Raw genomic sequence first — 16,225 nt, 5'->3', positions numbered from 1 at the left:
TGCTATGTTCATTAAAAGGCAAGAGGTTGGCTTCAATGAAATCCCAGTAATCTGTTGTCCTGGGTGGAGGAGAGTGTTAGCAAGTAGAGTCCAGATAATTGAAATTCTGATTGAGTTAATCTCTAAACCTTGCTTTTGCTGTTTCCTAACAGTGCGTGGGGGTGGGAAGTTTTGTTTCTGTTCGCTGTTAAGTGGAGGGGTGCGCAGCTGGGAGCGTTTCCTAGGCAGGAGGGTGCTGGGAGCAGCGAGGGTGGGGACAGTCAGCAGCCTGCTTCTGGGGTGGGGGATCTGATAGTGTCTTTGAGGTGACAGCTACAGCCCTAACGGAGGGGAAGGGAGAGAGGCAAAATGCACATCCCAAAAGGAATGTGGAAACTGGCCTGGAGAAAGGAGAGGCTCCTCAGCAAGATTTGCTGTGTCTTGGTATGTGGTGCCTCCTCCCTTGGAGACGGTGAGAGGTTGCTTCCCTGGACTCAGTCTCCCGCACAGCTCTTGGAGTGAGTAGGATGAATCTTTATTTTGGAGATGGGGAAACTGAGCTCCCATCACATCCAAGTGGCAGTTGGATTGTTTGCAGTTCCCTGCGATGAAGCTGGGATCTGCCAGGAGGGCAGTGGCATCCCATGGGGGTGTGGGAAGGGGAGCCTTGGGCAGGGAACAGCTTCTGAGGCAGAGGAGAGGGGCGGGGGCTGCTGGGGAGGGGCTCCCTTCCTACATCTAATCGGTGATGAGCCCTCGCTGAACTGGTGAACCCAGAAGCTTCTTCAGCTTCCTTCCTCCCCCTGGCACAAGCCAAGGCCAGGATTGGGGCAGCGGCTGATGGGCACCAGAGTCGGTTGTGTCTGGCTTTTAAAACTTGCTGGGCGGAGAAGACGGGGAGAGAGGTTGGTAGGGCTCAGCATGCTTCTGCTGTCCTTGGTTCCAAACCCGGATTCCAGATGTGCTGGGCAGCATGGCTGCAGTTTCCATTCTCAGAGAGCCAGGAGGAAGGTGGGCAGGAGGGAGGGAGAGAAGGAAGGGAGAGTGGAAGGAAGTGCAGGAATGGGGGGACAGTGCCCTGGTTTATGTGCAAACCTTGTCCTCAAGACAAACCACCGAGGTGGAAAGGAGGGAGGGAGCCATGTCCCTGCCGCTCAGGCACACCCACCCTCCAGGGCCAAGTGAGGAGGGAGTACAGGCCACACAGTGCATGGCCCTTTGCATTTCCCAGGGACAAGGAGGCTTGGAGGGAAGCAGAGATTTTTTCTGGGTGGACTGCACTGTACTTTGCTCCCACCCTGTCAGCCTCGGGGTCTTTTTGTCTCCCATTCCTCAGGAATCGACATAAGCAGGGGGGTGGGACTTTGCAGCTGGGCCACAGTGTGGCTGTTGGTGAGACCACAGCCAAGCTGGCTCATTCCTCACATACCCATCCTCCGCTTAGGCAGTTGCTCTCCTGGGGGTACCCAACCCTCCAGGGCAACCTGTTACTGGCCTGGCAGGGTTGCTCTCAAATGACCTGGCAAGATTTACAGAGCTGTTTTTCCAATCCCTCCACTGTGAGGCTTGGACCCAAAGCCGAGCCCAACTTTTTTGGGAAGACCAGAAGTTTCAGGCCATAGACTGGGTCAGAACTGGAAGCTGTGCCGAAGGACACCCCCAATTCTTGCTTGGAGCCTCCGTGGCGGTGCCTCTCATGCCTCCCGGGTGTAGACACCATGGTTCCTTAACCACCGCTGGGCTGGGAGGAAGCATCATGCCCTGTTCCAAGGTAGGGACAATTGGGAAGCAGAAACTCCAGTTTCCTATAAAATGGGGTGGGATTGCCCCAAGGCAGCGCACCCTTCCCGTGCCCCTTGCAAACATCTGTAGGGGCTCTGGGTTTCTCTCCTAACCACCAGTGGTGTCCATCATTTGTTCTTCATTTCATCCAGTTTATACTTTATAAAGCACCTTCTTATAGTCGTTTGGTTCTGGCAGCCACCCCAGAAATGAATTATTTTCCCCATTTTACAGATGAAAAATTCAACTTAGAGAAAGAAACGAAATGCTCCCCATTAGCCAGTGGATAAGACACAAACCTGAGACTTGTGATTTCAGATTCAGTGTTCTTTCCACTACCCCAACAAATAATTACTGAGGACAAATAATTGCTGACTATATAATTACCATATTTCATTGTCTCTAAGACACTTTTTTCCTCCCTCATTTAACAACTCTGAAGTTGGGATGCATCTCACAAGTGAAAGCATGACGTGGTTGGTAATTGGCAGTGTTTTTTTTAATGCAATTTTATTGAGATATATTCACAAATCATACAATCATCCAAAGTGTACAATCAGTTGTTCATAGTATCATCATAGCGTTGCGCATTCATCACCACAATCAATTTTTGAATGTTTTTATTACTCCAAGAAATAAAAATAAGAATAAAAATAAAAATAAAAGTAAAAAAGAACACCTAAAACATCTCATACTCCCCCCCCCCCATTATTCATTTGCTTTTTGTTCCCTTTTTTCTACTCATCTATCCGTACACTAGATAAAGGGAGTGTGAGCCACAAGGTTTTCACAATCACACAGACATCTCATATACGCTATATTAGTTATATGATCATCTTTAAGAATCAAGGCTACTGGTTTGCAGTTCAACAGTTTCAGGTATTTCCTTCTAGCTATTCTAACACACTAAAAACTAAAAAGAGGTATCTATATAATGCATAAGAGTAACCTCCAGAATGACCTCTCGACTCCATTTGAAATCTTTCAGCCACTAAAACTTTATTTTGTTTAATTTCTCTTCCCCCTTTTAGTCAAGAAGGCTTTCTCAATCCCATGATGGCGGGTCCAGGCTCATCTCTGGGAGTCATGTCGCATGTTGCCAGGGAGCTTTACACCCCTGGGAGTCATGTCCCATGTAGGGGGAGGGCAGTGAGTTCACCTGCAGAGTTGGCTTAGTGAGAGAGGAATTGGCAGTGTTTTGCTCTGTTATTGGTACATAAAATGATGTGCAGATGGCCCTTTAAATCTGATGAACTCTAGTGTGTGTATAACTCCACAGTGCATAGACATGGCTTCTGTCCTTTAGTTTACAGTTTACAGGAGAGATTAGATGGTCATAACCATTAACCTAAAACCCAACCTGATATGGACCCAAACCAAGTTGAGTGCTATGGGAATTCTGGCTGAGGGGTTGCAGAAAGGCTTTAGGGAGAATGGGTGAGATTTGGACGTTGAGTATCCTGCCCCCTCTGTGTCACCTGCTGATCTAAACCCCATCCCCAAGTCCCATTAGCATGGCGGGGGCTCTGGAGGCTGACTGCTGGGTTTGCATCGCTGATACTAGCTGGTGACCTAATTATTCATCTCACCCTCAGTTTCCTCCCCTGGAGAGGGGGGATAATAATGGGTGGTCATAAGATTAAATAAGAGAATGCATATCAAGTGCTTAGTCAAGGGCTGGCAAATATACTAAAATGAGTGTTAGCCCCTCCCCCAAGTTGTGAAATTAATTCTACACATTCAGCAGGGTTAGAATCAGCAGACGTTTGCTGATCAGCTGCTGTTGCCGTGAGTTAGGCACGTGTATGCTTGTCATCCCATTTCACCGGCAGAAGCACCCTGTGTGGGTGTGTGAAGGAATCAGGAGGCACGTCCGGGCTGCAATTGGGAGGCAGGTCTGTCCAGCTCTGAGTTGGGTGCTCTTTTGCTTGCACCACAGCCGCTGGTGAAAACTGCTAGGCAAAGATAAGTGTTTGTCTGTGTTGAGCCAGAGGGCAGAAAGGAGACTCCCAGCTGATATCAGTGGGTTCATTCCACACGGGGTATTTTATAATCAAATTATTACCGTTGGGCGCTCTTAAGAACAGGTTTTCTGGTGTAGAAGGAAGGGAGGCCTCATTCGGAGACCAGGAGGCTAATTGACAGAGGGGAAAATTTGCTCAGACCTTAATGGCCCCTCCCCGTCTCCACCTCCTTGGGGAAGGGCCAGTTCTGCCCCGGTTAATGGCTGTTTGTTTCCCTTGCCCGCACTCCCTCTTCTGGGCTTTGCTGTCCTCTTGGCTCACTCTTCCCGCCTGTGGGTCCCCCCAAGCTGTGCCACCCCTCCCCTGCAGCCCCCTGCCCTGTCGAGGCTGCCAGAGGGTGAGCCTGCTGCCACCACTGCTTGTGCCCTGCCAGGGGCTGTGGGCTCCCTCTGCTGGGGTCTCCCTTCTGCCCTCTGAGCTCAACACAAGCAAACACTCTTATCTGAAGAAAAGTGGTTCCCCCTCTCCTCACCCCTCTCTCCATCTTCCTCTCCCTTGTCTCCTCTCCTCACCTTCTCTCTCACCTAGAACACTTGGCTCTGCTACCAACAGGCTGTGCAACCTTAAGCAGGTCAGTTAACCTCTCTGAGCTTCAGTAACCATGCCTCACCCTGTCCCAAATCGGATTATCATGAGGGTCAAATGGAAGGTGACAGGAATGAGTTCTGGGCCTGGGTATTGATTTTCTGCTCCACCACTGTGTAGCCTTAGATATAGGACTTGCTGTTCTTGCACCTCTGTGGCCTTATCTGCAAGTTGGGGAGAAGAAGCCCCTTCTGGAAAGTCTTCCTGACCGGCTTCCTTGGCAGCACAGCCATTGCTCACTCCTCAGGGCTTCCACGTGGGCATGGGCTTACCCCATTGCCGCTCCTCTTTTATTAGGTTGCAATTATTTGCTTCTGTGTTTGTCTTAATCACTAGACTAAAGTCAGTTCCTTTATTCAGTTAGTCATTCAGCAAATATTTATTGAGCACCTACTACGAGCCAGATGCTGAGGTTATGGGTTAAGTGGGGGAAACAGACAATTAAGAAATTATAATATGGAGGGATAACTGATACTCTAGGGCATGTGCAGGATGTGGTGGGAGGGAGTACCATCTGGGTGATGGGTGGGAATCAGGGAGGCTTCCTGGAAGAGGCGATCTCCAAGCTGAGGCATAAAGTCAAGTAGGAGCCAACCAAATAAGGGAAGTTGGGTAGTAGGGGCAGGGCCAGAGGCTGACCTTCCCTGGGTCCCCAGCCCCGAGCCAGTGCCTGGCCCAGAGGGATCATCCGTAAGTTAGTTCTCTGCCTCTCTCCTTGCTTGCTGCCTCTGACTGCATTCCTGCACAGAGGTGGGGGCTTGGACTGTATGGCTAGCTGGGCCCTGTGTGCCATGGCCAAGGGGGTTGCAGAAGTCCTTCGGCTGTAGCATGTCCTGCCAGCCCAGGGCACACCTTGTTCTGGGGTCCGAGACTGTGGGAATGGGCAGGGCAGGGTGAATTGGAGGTGGGGTTCTGCTGAATGACTCATATCTCTGAGCAGGTGGAATGGAGACAGGCCAGAGGCAGGTGTGAGAGGGGCCAGGGAGGAAGAAGAGGACACAGGAGCCTTGTCCTAGGCTCCTTTTTCCAGGGGAGGAGAGAAGGCTCACTGGGGGCAGGCCCAGTCAGGCAGCTGCCTCCTCCCATGGAGGCAGGGAGGCCGAAGAGCTTGACTGCATCCCTTCTCCTAAGAAAATCATTTGCACCAGAATGTTAAGAGTTGGAAGGGACATTACCAGTCTTCTCCCCAGGCAGGGTTTGTGCTTATACGTGGCCCCTCCAAATGAGCGTGATGGCTCCGTTCACATCCTAGAAATCTGCCCTTCTCCTCCCCCTCTCCTCTGACCTCCAGTATCATTTTAAGCCCCAAGGATGGACCCATGCCAAGGCTCTCCTCTGCCAGCCCTGAACTGAGCTGCACCCTCCTTTAGCCCCTGGGGACACTTCCTGGCCTCCGTTATCCCAAGGGATGTGCTTGGTGGTTTCTGCAAGTGCAGGATGGGGCCACGTGGAAGGAGACAGGCTGTGTGTGGCATTAGGCAGGAGGGAAAGCAGAGACAAGATCAGCTTCCTGGGTGGGACTGGGCATGCGGTGGGTACTTCTCATGTACTTTTGTGGGCTGTGGTGCAAAGAGCAAGCAGGGAGCCAGAGCTGGGAGGAAGGAATCGTGGTAGTCTCAGCTGCCATTTACTAAATGTCTCCTGTGCTGTGCTATGCACCGTCGTGTGGCACACACTGTACCCTGTTCCACAGCAACCTTGTAAAGGAGGTCATGTTTCTCCATTTTACAGATATGGAAACTGAGGCACAGAGGCTGCAGAACCAGCCCACACAGATTGTAAGCAAGCAGCAGAGCTGCGAGTCCAAACCTTGTCTGCAGCACACTAAGCCCAGGGCTATTTATTTCTACCCCACCATGCTGCCTTTCTTTGAGGGATTTAAAAATTCATTCCTCTCCTTCTGAGCTGAGCCTGTGACATTGCTTTCTTCCCAGAGTTGGAACAGGCCTGAGGGCCCTGGAAGGATATTGAGTGTGACATGTTTATTAGTGCTGGAAAGAGATGGAGCGCAGGTGCACCCGGGGCTGGTCCGGGGCCTGGCTTCCAGCTCTTCACCCTGGAGCTCTCCTTTGTGTGCCATGCCTCGGGCCTTGGCGCCGCAGATGCTGTGTGCTTCTCCTCAAGCCATTTACTTTATTTATTTTTAATTTTTCCTGTGGGATAGCCACAGGACATGAGAACTGCTCTCTTTTTTAAAAGCACATTAAAAATTTTTTTTGTAGCTGAAGTAATACATGCAATAGATTAAAAAAAAAAAAAAAAATCCTGGCTTTTCCAGAAAGAAGACAGTTCCCTGTATCTTTGCACCCCCCCCCCCCCCCCCCCCGCTCCCAGTCCTGGAAACAACCACTTCTTACACTTCTTACTCTTTTAGCTGTTTCTTCAAACCTTCAGCTGGTGGTGTTTGAGTCTCTGTTAGGTCCATGTGGATGCAGCCCTCTGATTTCCTTCTTTTATTTTATTTCTTTTCTCATTGCACCCAAGGGCTTCCCAATTTACAGAGGGGAAAATCGAGCTCTGCCTTGGGTCCCAGAACAGGTCAGCCACTGGGCCTGGTGCTCTGCATGAATGGAAGGGAAGAAAGGCTCTCTGCCCCTTAGTTTCCTAAGTCCCCAAATAGGTTGCTTCTTACCTGTTAAGAAGGGACCCCTTGCCCTTAAGACAGAGGATGTGTGGCAGCTCTGCTGGTCTTGGACTCCCCAGAAAAACAATACTGGCAAGGGAGGGGTCAAAGGTCAGGGCCAGTCAATGTGGAATAACAGCTCCGGGCGGACACCCAAATCCTGCAGTTCCTTGTTTGAGCTTAAGGAAGTTGTCCAACGTCAGCAGCAGCAGCCGCAGCAGCAGCAGCTGCAGCCGTGGTGGTAGTAGAAACAGCTGCAGAGGGTGGTACTCAGACAGGCAGGGCCCCCCAGCTCGGAGGGGCCTGGCAGAAGATGATGGATTTCTTAAGGAACTTTTTGGTGAGTGTCCCCAGGCTGTGGAGGCATGTCTGTCCAGGCCCTGCTGTCCGGAGTTGGGGAGCCGGCGCCCCTCCTGTTGTCACCTGGCAGGGAGCCCTGGACGGCTGTTTGCCTACCATGGGGCATGGAAGCCACCAGTCACTCAGGGGAGGGAGAACAGAGATCAGGGACGGGGGAGCTGTGTGCGTGGGGAGGGGACGTGGGGGGCGTGGAACAGTCAGGGGCCAGGGCCTTTCCTCCCAGACGTGGAGATCTGCGGTGGGGGTCCTGCATGGGATGGGGCAGAGCTCACTTCTGTGCTTCTTTCTCTGAAGCACCTCGTTGGCCCTTGTGCCAGGGCCCGCAGGGACGCACTGCTGCAGGTGGGTGTTTCCAGGATGAGAGAGGGAGGGATGCCTTGGCAGGATGTCCTCCTGGCTCCAGACTCTTGGAGCTGGACTGGACAGCCCTGTGTTCTGGCCTGTTCTCCTCTTTGTGCCGTGATGCCCAGGGTGGTCCTGGCAGGGGACTCTGTGTCCTGTCTCGGAACCTCAGAGCTGGCTGGTTAGCATGACACTTGGGAGTGGTGTGCGTCAAGTTCCTGCTGGCCTGCAGAGTTGAGGCCCTGTTCTGCCAAGCCAGATTGTCCCTGGAAGCTTCTGGGATCCTTCTTTCAGCTTTTCCAGGCCCTTTGTGCCTGCTCCCTGGTGGACATGGGGGATCCCAGGCTGACTTGGCCAGGTTAGGACTGCGGGCTCTTCCTCATTCCCAAACCCACCTGCTGCTGGCTGAGTTGCTGTTTTCTTTCCTTTCTCCCCCTCCTTGGCTGTGTCACCCCCTGTTCTCTAGGGAATTCAGGGTGACAGTTCAGGGGTGAGTGTGGGGAGTGGCAGGACACTTCTTGGGGGGTAGTTTAAGGAGTTCTCCCATCTCAGACTGAGTCACTGGCTCCAGGCAGAGGTGAGCCTGGTGACCCTGTTTAGCAAACGGAGGTAGCCTGACCACTCTGGAGCATGGCAAGGGTGTGTCTTGGTATGCTGGAGGGATTTATGTTGAGGGCTGGTATCATCTGATTTATCTTTCCAAAAGACCACATGGCTGTTGTTTGGGGAACTGATTGGAGTGGGACTAGTGTGGAGGCAGGGAGCCTGGGGAGGAGGCCATTGCATGGTCCAGACGAGCGCTGATGAGAGATGAGGGCAGGAAGCGGAGGTGTGGGAAGTGGTCAGACTCACAGGTGGACTGGTTGTGGGCCTGAGGGAGAGAGAAATCAACAATGACTCTTAGATTTTTGTCCTGAGAGTCAGGATGGGTGGAGGTGCTACTGACTGATAAGGTGACACTGGCTGAGGTGGTGGAGGGATTTTTTTTTTTTTCAGGTGATGATTTATTCTATTAATTCATTTAAATTTTATCATGGTAAATAGATATACATAAACCTAAAATTTGCCATTTTAACCATTTTTAAGTGTACGATTCAGTGGCATTAATTATATTCAATGTTGTGCAACATTTCTAAAAAATTTTTCATGATCCTAAACAAAAACTCTGTACCCAGTAAGCGCTAACTTCCCATTCCTCCTCTCCTGGCCCCTGGTAATGTCTAATTTACTTTCTGACTCTATGAATTTGCCTGTTCTAGATATTTCATGAGTGGAATCATATAATATTTGTCCTTTTGTGCCTGGGTTATTTTACTTGGCATAATGTTTTTGAGGTTCATTCATGTTGTAGCATGTATTAGGACTCCATTCCTTTTTATGGCAGAATAGTATTCCATTGTATGGACATACCATAATATTCCATTGTATGGATATACCACATTATCTATGTTTAACCATGGAAATTTGGGTTGCTTCCATCTTTTGGCAATTGTGAATAATGCCACAGTGAACATTAGTGTACAAGTATCTGTCTGAGTCCCTGCTTTGAATTCCTTTGGCTATATACCTAGAAGTGGAATTGCTAGTTCATGTGGTAACTTGTATTTAACTTTTTGAGGAACTGCCAAGCTGTTTTCCACAGTGACTGCATCATTTTGTATTCCTACCAGCAATGCATGAGGGTTCCTATTTCTCTACATCTATGGAGGAAAGTTTCAAGGGAAAGAATTAATGAACTTTCTGTCTGAACTTAAGTTTGAGGGACCTGTTATATAGCCACGTGGGATGTTGAGTTGGCAAACCCAGACAGATCCGGACTTGATTTGGGGTTCTGCCGTTACTAACAGTGTTTGCTTTGTGCAGGCTGCTTGGCCACTCTAACTCCTTAAACTTCCGTCCCTGGGTGCTTGGGAGATTTATGGGGTGGCATTTGTAAAGTGACCATCATTGCTCACATCACAGGTGCCCAAGAGAGGATGCCTTGGGGCTTCCTAAAACTTTGCCTATATCATCTCATTTTCCAACTCAGGAACATTCAAGGGCTCCCTATTGTCCAGAGCGGAGCTTGGAACTTGTGTTCTATGGGCTGATTTGGCTCATGGCTGTATTTTGTTTGGTAAACACTGAGATTTTTAAAACCCTTGATTGGTTAGCAATGAACAGAAATTGGAAGAGCTCACATAAAAATTTGGATTTCTGGCTTATCTTGAAAAGTTGAAGACTCTTGACATCATTGAGCCTACATTTGTGATTGGCATCCTGGCTGGAGATAAGTAGTGGCTGTCCCTTTTGGAAGTTTACATTGTACCCCTCCCCCACCTTCATTCTATTATATTACTTGCCTGGTACCTGTGGTTATTTGCTTTTCCAAATACCGAGTTAGAGAAACAAATATAAGTGTCTGCTGAAGTTTTAAGATGTCCTATAAAAACCCAACCATCCTCCCACCCTGCCCCTCTCTGCTCTGGCCCTGTTGGTCCCTTGCACACACCACTTGCCTTCAGCACAGTGAACCCCATAGGACATTGGTTGTCAAAGGGTGTTCCCAGACCAGCCGCATCTGCATCATCTGGGAACTTTGTAGAAATTTTCTGGCCAAAACTCAAATTCTAGGTGTGGGCCCTGGGAACCTGTGTTTAAGGAGCCCTGCAGCTGTTTTGAGACCCACTGCCATAGGTAACAGGGAGGCATTGCAGGCCCCTGGCCCCAGGTGGCACGGCTGGAGTTGCCTCTGGGGCACTCGGGCAGCGGGGAAGCTGCGTTCAGTGAGGGTTGGCGGGAGGGGAGACCAAAGATGGGAAAGAGGAGCCTGAAGGTGGGTTGGTGGGAGTGGGTGGTGGGTTGGAACACGATGACACCTGATTCTGGATGGCAGCTTACCATTGGTCCCTGTTGGGGATGGGGTTGTCTGTCCAGGGACACCGGCCTGTCCGGCCCTGACTCTGGCTGTCCCAAGGAGCCACCCTGTCGGCTTCCAGGCCTATGACTTGCTACCTGCTTCATGCTCACCTTGCTTGGCAGGTGGAATATTCAGCCATTCAATCAGCAGGTTTCTTTTCTTTGTTTTGTTTTTTTTTAAATTCAGTTTTATTGAGATACATTCACATACCATACAGTCATCCATGGTGTACAGTCAACTGTTCACAGTACCATCATATAGTTGTGCCTTCATCACCCCAATCCATTTTTGAATATTCTCTTTACACCAGAAAGAATAAAAAGAAGAATAAAAAACAAAAGTAAAAAAGTAAAAAAGACCACCCAAATCACCCCCCCATCCCACTCCAATCTTCATTTAGTCCCTGTCCCCATTTTTCTACTCATCCATCCATACACTGGGTAAAGGGAGTGCGATCCACAAGTTTTCACCATCACACTGTCACTTGTAAGCTACATAGTTGTACAATCGTCTTCAAGAGTCAAGGCCACTAAAACCTAGAAAGGGATATCATATGGTACATAAGAATGCCCACCAGAGTGACCTCTTGACTCCGTTTGAAATCTCTCAGCCACTGAAACTTTATTTTGTTCCATTTCACATCCCCATTTTGGTCAAGAAGATGTTCTCAGTCCCATGATGCCGGGTCCAGATTCATCCCTGGGAGTCATATCCTTTGTTGCCAGGGGGGTTTACACCCCTGGGAGTCAGGTCCCACATAGGGGGGAGGGCACTGAGTTCATCCAATCAGCAGGTGTTTTGAGCGTCTCCTACATGCTATGCATTTCTAGGCCCCAGAGACCAAGCAAAACAAACAAAAAGCCCTGCCCTCAAGGAGCTTCCATTCTAGTGAACGACCCTTCGTGTTCTTGCCTGGGAACAGCCCCAGCATTTTCCTCAGGCCGTGGCAGCTGCGCTGTGGCCAGCTGGTCCTCACCTGCCCACCCCACAGATGCAGGCCTCTGATCCAGGGCAGCGTGGGTGCTTGGTGGTTAAGCGGGCATGGCACACATTCCACCTGCCTCCAGACAGGACGTGTGCTCTGGGTTCCAGCTCTCCCAGCTCTCCATAACCTCTTGGTGTCTTTACAAAACTCTGCAGAAATCCTTTTCTTTTGTGATGTCTTTGCCCTCAGTGGGGACAAGGAACTTGCTCTGACCCCTGTCCCTTGAGTCCCCAGCACTGCCCAGCCCACATCTCCATCCAATTTCCTGGGACCCATGTGGGGTATAAAATATCTTCTCCTTCATCCTTGTCTCATTTAAATGTTTCTCACTGCTATTGACATGCCTTTGCTCCCTCATGTGTATCTTAAATAGACATGGGCAGGGATAACGAGACAACCACTACTGGGCACCAATACACTGGGTATGTATTGGGTAGTGAGCGTTCACTGGGTGTCAGGTGTGTACTGGGCATTGGAGATGTACTGGGCACTGAGTGTGTACTTGGCACTGGGCATGTACTGGGTACCAGGTGTGTACTGGGCACCAAGTGTGCACTGGGCACCAAGTATGTAGTAGCCACTGAATGTGTACTGGGCACTGGGGCATGCACTAGGCACCAGGTGTGTACTGGGCACCAAGTGAAGTGGACACTGAGTATGTACTGGGTGCCAGGTGTGTACTGGGCGCTAGGTGTGTACTGGGCATTGGACGTGTACTGGGCACTGAGTGTGTACTGGGCACTGAGTGTATTCTGGGCACTGGGTGTGTACTGGGCAATGAGTATGTACCAGGTACTGAGTGGTACTGGGCACTGGGTGTGCCCCGTGCACTGGGTGCTGTACTGCGGCTCTCTTGGCTGGCTCATAGAATCCTGCGCCAGCCCTGCAAGTAGGTGCCATACGGCCTGGCTCCAAGGCTCAGGGTGCTGCGACATCATCCTGGCTGTAAGCAGTGGGTGTGCGATACCTCCTGGGAGCGCACACAAACCCAGCCCACCTCCAGGGCTGGGGCAGGCTGCTCAGCAGGGACCTGGTGGGCAGCAGGTGGGTGGCAGCTAGTGTCCCTTCTCCCACCAGGGTCAGCGAGGAGGAGGAGGGACAGGGGATTGTGTTGGTGAGGACCTCACCAGCTGAACTGCAGAAGGAGGAAGAACAGGCAGTTGTCCACCTGCAGGGGAACACCACGTCCACCCTCGGTGTGGAGAGCTGCTGTGGACAGAGGGCAGGCAGGCCAGGCGCACTGCCTTGGGAAGGGCACAGGGCGGTGACTCAGGCAGCGGGGCCCCAGCCTCCTCACACCCACTGAGACCCCACATGGATGCCAGGCGCCTCCCATCGCTGCTTCTTTGTCACTGCTGGGCAGTGGGCTGGACCCTGGGAGGGTAGTGGGCAGGGGGAAGATCTTTCGAGACCGACCTTGAAGTTCCTGTTTTCTTCTCCTCTTGCTACCTCCAGCCTCCTCCTGCACTCCCTCCCCAGGATTCACCTTCCCTTCCGCAGGAAGAAACCAAGTGGTTTCTATTTTGGGAGGTGGGGAGGAGAGGGATTGGACCCCAAGGCCAGCCTGTGGTCTCCAGGGGCTGAGCGCTGGCTCTGGGTGATGATTTCATGGCCTACTTGACAGGCTGTTACGTAGAGCCCGTGGGGGAAACGCTGGGCACTGCTGGGCTTTGGGTGGCAGCGGCTGTTGCTAATAATAAGTTAGAGGGTGGAGCAGATGATTCTATTGACAAGGAGGGCAAATTACAGTCCTCTTTGAAAAACTGGTTTCTGGGATGCCCCAGGCAGGGCTTCACTCTGTCATAAAGGGATATGACCATGCCAGGGAGTCAGCGAGCATTTATGGAGTACCCAGTACACGCTCGGTGCCCAGTACACACCCAGTGCACGCTCTGTGCCCGCTACACACTTGGTGCCCAGTACACACAATCTCACCGGGGGGGACATGGACCTGGGGTGGGCCTGAATGGCTGGCGCTGCTGTCCCATGCTGGCCTGTCACTCCAGTTCTGGGTGGAGAAGGAGATGCACTGTTTGCCAGGGCTGGAGCTGTCCCACTGGAAAGTTGAACGAGTTACCCAGAAGTGGGGCCAAGCTGCCACTGCTCTTGTCGGCTCCTGGGCGCTATCCTCCCAGGCCCCATTCACCCGGTGACTGCCCAGGGCCAAAGATGAATCACAGACATTTTTTCCCACCACTTGTCCCAGCCCTGCAGCCATGGGACATCTTCATTCAGGAAACACAGAACTCTTTTTCTTTTAAATTGTATTGTGGTTATACATACATACATACATACTATATATATATACATACATACACATAACATAAATTTGCCATTTTGACCATTTTTAAGTGTACAAGTCAGTGGTATTAATTACTTTCACAATGTTGTGCTGCCGTCACCCCCATCCATTACCAAAACTTTTTCATTACCCCAAACAGAAGCTCTGTACCTATTAAGCAGTAACTCCGTTCCCCTCCCCCAGCCCGTTAACTCCCATCTGCTTTCTCTATGAATTTACTTATTCTAGATACTTCATATATGTGGAATCATACAATATTTGTCCTTTTGTGTCTAGCTTATTTCATCCAACATGATGTCTTTGAGGTTCGTCCATGTTGTTGCATGTATCAGAACTTCTTTTGACAGAATAATATTCCATTGTATGGATATTCCACATTTTGTTTATTCATTCATCTGTCGATGGATACTTGGGTTGTTTCTGTATTTTGGCTATTGTGAATAATGCTGCTATGCAGTGCAGTTATCTGTTCAAATTCCTGCTTTCAGTTCTTTTGGGTCTACCTAGGAGTGGGATTTCCAGGTCGTATGGTCATTCTATGTTTAACTTTTTGAGTAACTGCCCGCAGACCTGTTTTTAACAGTGCTCTAAATACAGCATCTCTGGGAAGACCATCGAGGTCAAGGAAAGCTGAACATCCTCAAGCAGGAAAAGCTAAATATCCTATTGCTACCAGACCCTCTCCCAACAGAACAAACTTTCTAAACCTTTTCATGGCTGCTGTTTACTGAGTGCTCACGGAGGGCCTGGCCCTGGCCCTGGCAGGCACTTTCTGTTCACATTTCATCCTCACAAGCACCCTGAAAGGCAGGGGTTATTTGCTTCAGTTTACAAACAAGGAATTGGAATTAAGAGAGGTTGAGTGACTTGCCTGACGCCACACAGCTCATCAGCCCAAGCTTTGGCCACTGGGCTGTACTGCCTCTTGTGTCTTTCCCCCATACCCCAGCCTCAGTGGCTGTCCTCTGCCTTCCACACTGAGCCTGGGTTCTTGGCATTTGGAGCCCTTCAGGCTTAGACCCCAACCCTCCTTTCCGTCCTGATTTGATTTGCAGGATGCCTGATGCGCAAGCCTCCGCCAGGCTGACCCACTCACCGTCCATTGACTACTCTTTGTGCTTCTCCACATTTTTGTCTTTGCCCTAAGTCCCCACTGCCTGGAACACCTTCTTCACCTCTGCCTGTTAAGTGGTCTCTGTCTGTCCTTATGGTCTCCTGGGATCCCACTTCTTCCAAGTAGCCTTCCTTGATTTGGTGGAAGGCAAATGTCTGCAAATTCTTTGACACACCTCCCTTCGAGGGTTTGAACCAAATTCCCCCTCCCTGTATTGTGGACGTAGAGAATTGCTTCTAACAAATAGCCTAACGGGGACGTGATGGGGCCTGATTTCAGAGACCTGGTTGTGAGAAGTACTGTCGCTTCCTCCGTGCTCGCTCTCATGGAGGAGTCAGCTTCCACGTCGTGAGGACACCCAAGCAGCCTGGGAGGAGCCCGTGGGGTGAGGAGCTGAGGCCTACCGCCATCAGCCACGGTGGGGCCACGGTGGGGGGCGGGGCTCTTGGAAGTGGATCCTCTGGCCCCAGGTAAGCCTTGGATCTCTGCAGCCCCTGCCAGCATCCCTACTAACACCGCAGGAGCAACCCTGACCAGAGCTGTCCAGCTAAGCCACAGAAATTGTCTTAACCCATCAAGTTTTGGGGTAATTTGTTAGACAGCAATAGATAATTGTTACACATCACCTCCCAGCAAGAAGTGCCTTCTGCCTCCTCTGAACCCCTGAGGCATTGGTCTCTATAATACAGCCCTGGACAGCCTCATCTCATAGTCAAGGTTGAGTACCCTAGAAATTGGACCCCTGCCTAGTGCTTCTCATTTGCCCAGCATCCCACTCTGTGCCTTGCATTTAGTAGATGTTTAATCCATTGGGGTAAACCGATAGACCCATGGTGGGCTGTAGAGTCTAAGAATAAACCTCAAGTATTTTGATTTCCAGTTTGCATGGGTAACAGAGAGTGAGCTGGAATTTTAGCAGGAATCCTTCAGGATATTTTTCTCTGGAGGGGTAATGTGTATATACATATGCAGACTTACTATAAATATATACACAACCATTTTTTTTATGTTTAATTGAAAAGCTTGGATCATCTCTCCACACCCTGTTTTTCTCACTTAGCAATGCATTGTGCATCATTGCACTAATGTAATTAACACAGATCTTCTCTCATAGTACTTTATTGTATGGGCATAGTCCCATGTTTTATTTATTCTTCCTTTCACTGAAGTGGAGATTTCCACTTTTTTGGCCTGTAAGCAGTGCTGCAACGAACATCCTTTTGTAGTTGT

The 16,225-nt window shown here is 50.3% G+C and overlaps 1 protein-coding gene across 6 annotated transcripts in view; it reads left to right on the top strand.

The window, feature by feature from the left end:
* RAP1GAP2 (RAP1 GTPase activating protein 2) overlaps positions 1-16,225 on the top strand; it is a 220,810-nt gene that overhangs the window by 136,903 nt on the left and 67,682 nt on the right. Inside the window, exon 1 of one of the 6 annotated variants that reach the window (XM_037810056.1) lies at positions 324-497. The exons of the other annotated variants lie outside the window; for them this stretch is intronic. The gene's annotated coding sequence lies outside the window, so the exon portion shown is untranslated. Of the gene's footprint in view, positions 1-323; positions 498-16,225 lie in introns of those variants that run through there. 6 annotated transcript variants of the gene reach the window in all.

The sequence above is a fragment of the Choloepus didactylus genome, chromosome 18 (genome assembly GCF_015220235.1).
Source record: "Choloepus didactylus isolate mChoDid1 chromosome 18, mChoDid1.pri, whole genome shotgun sequence".
NCBI classification, from domain to species: Eukaryota; Metazoa; Chordata; class Mammalia; order Pilosa; family Megalonychidae; genus Choloepus; species Choloepus didactylus.
The sequence above is the reverse complement of the archived record's forward strand: the minus strand, read 5'-3'. Positions and strand labels throughout refer to the sequence as shown.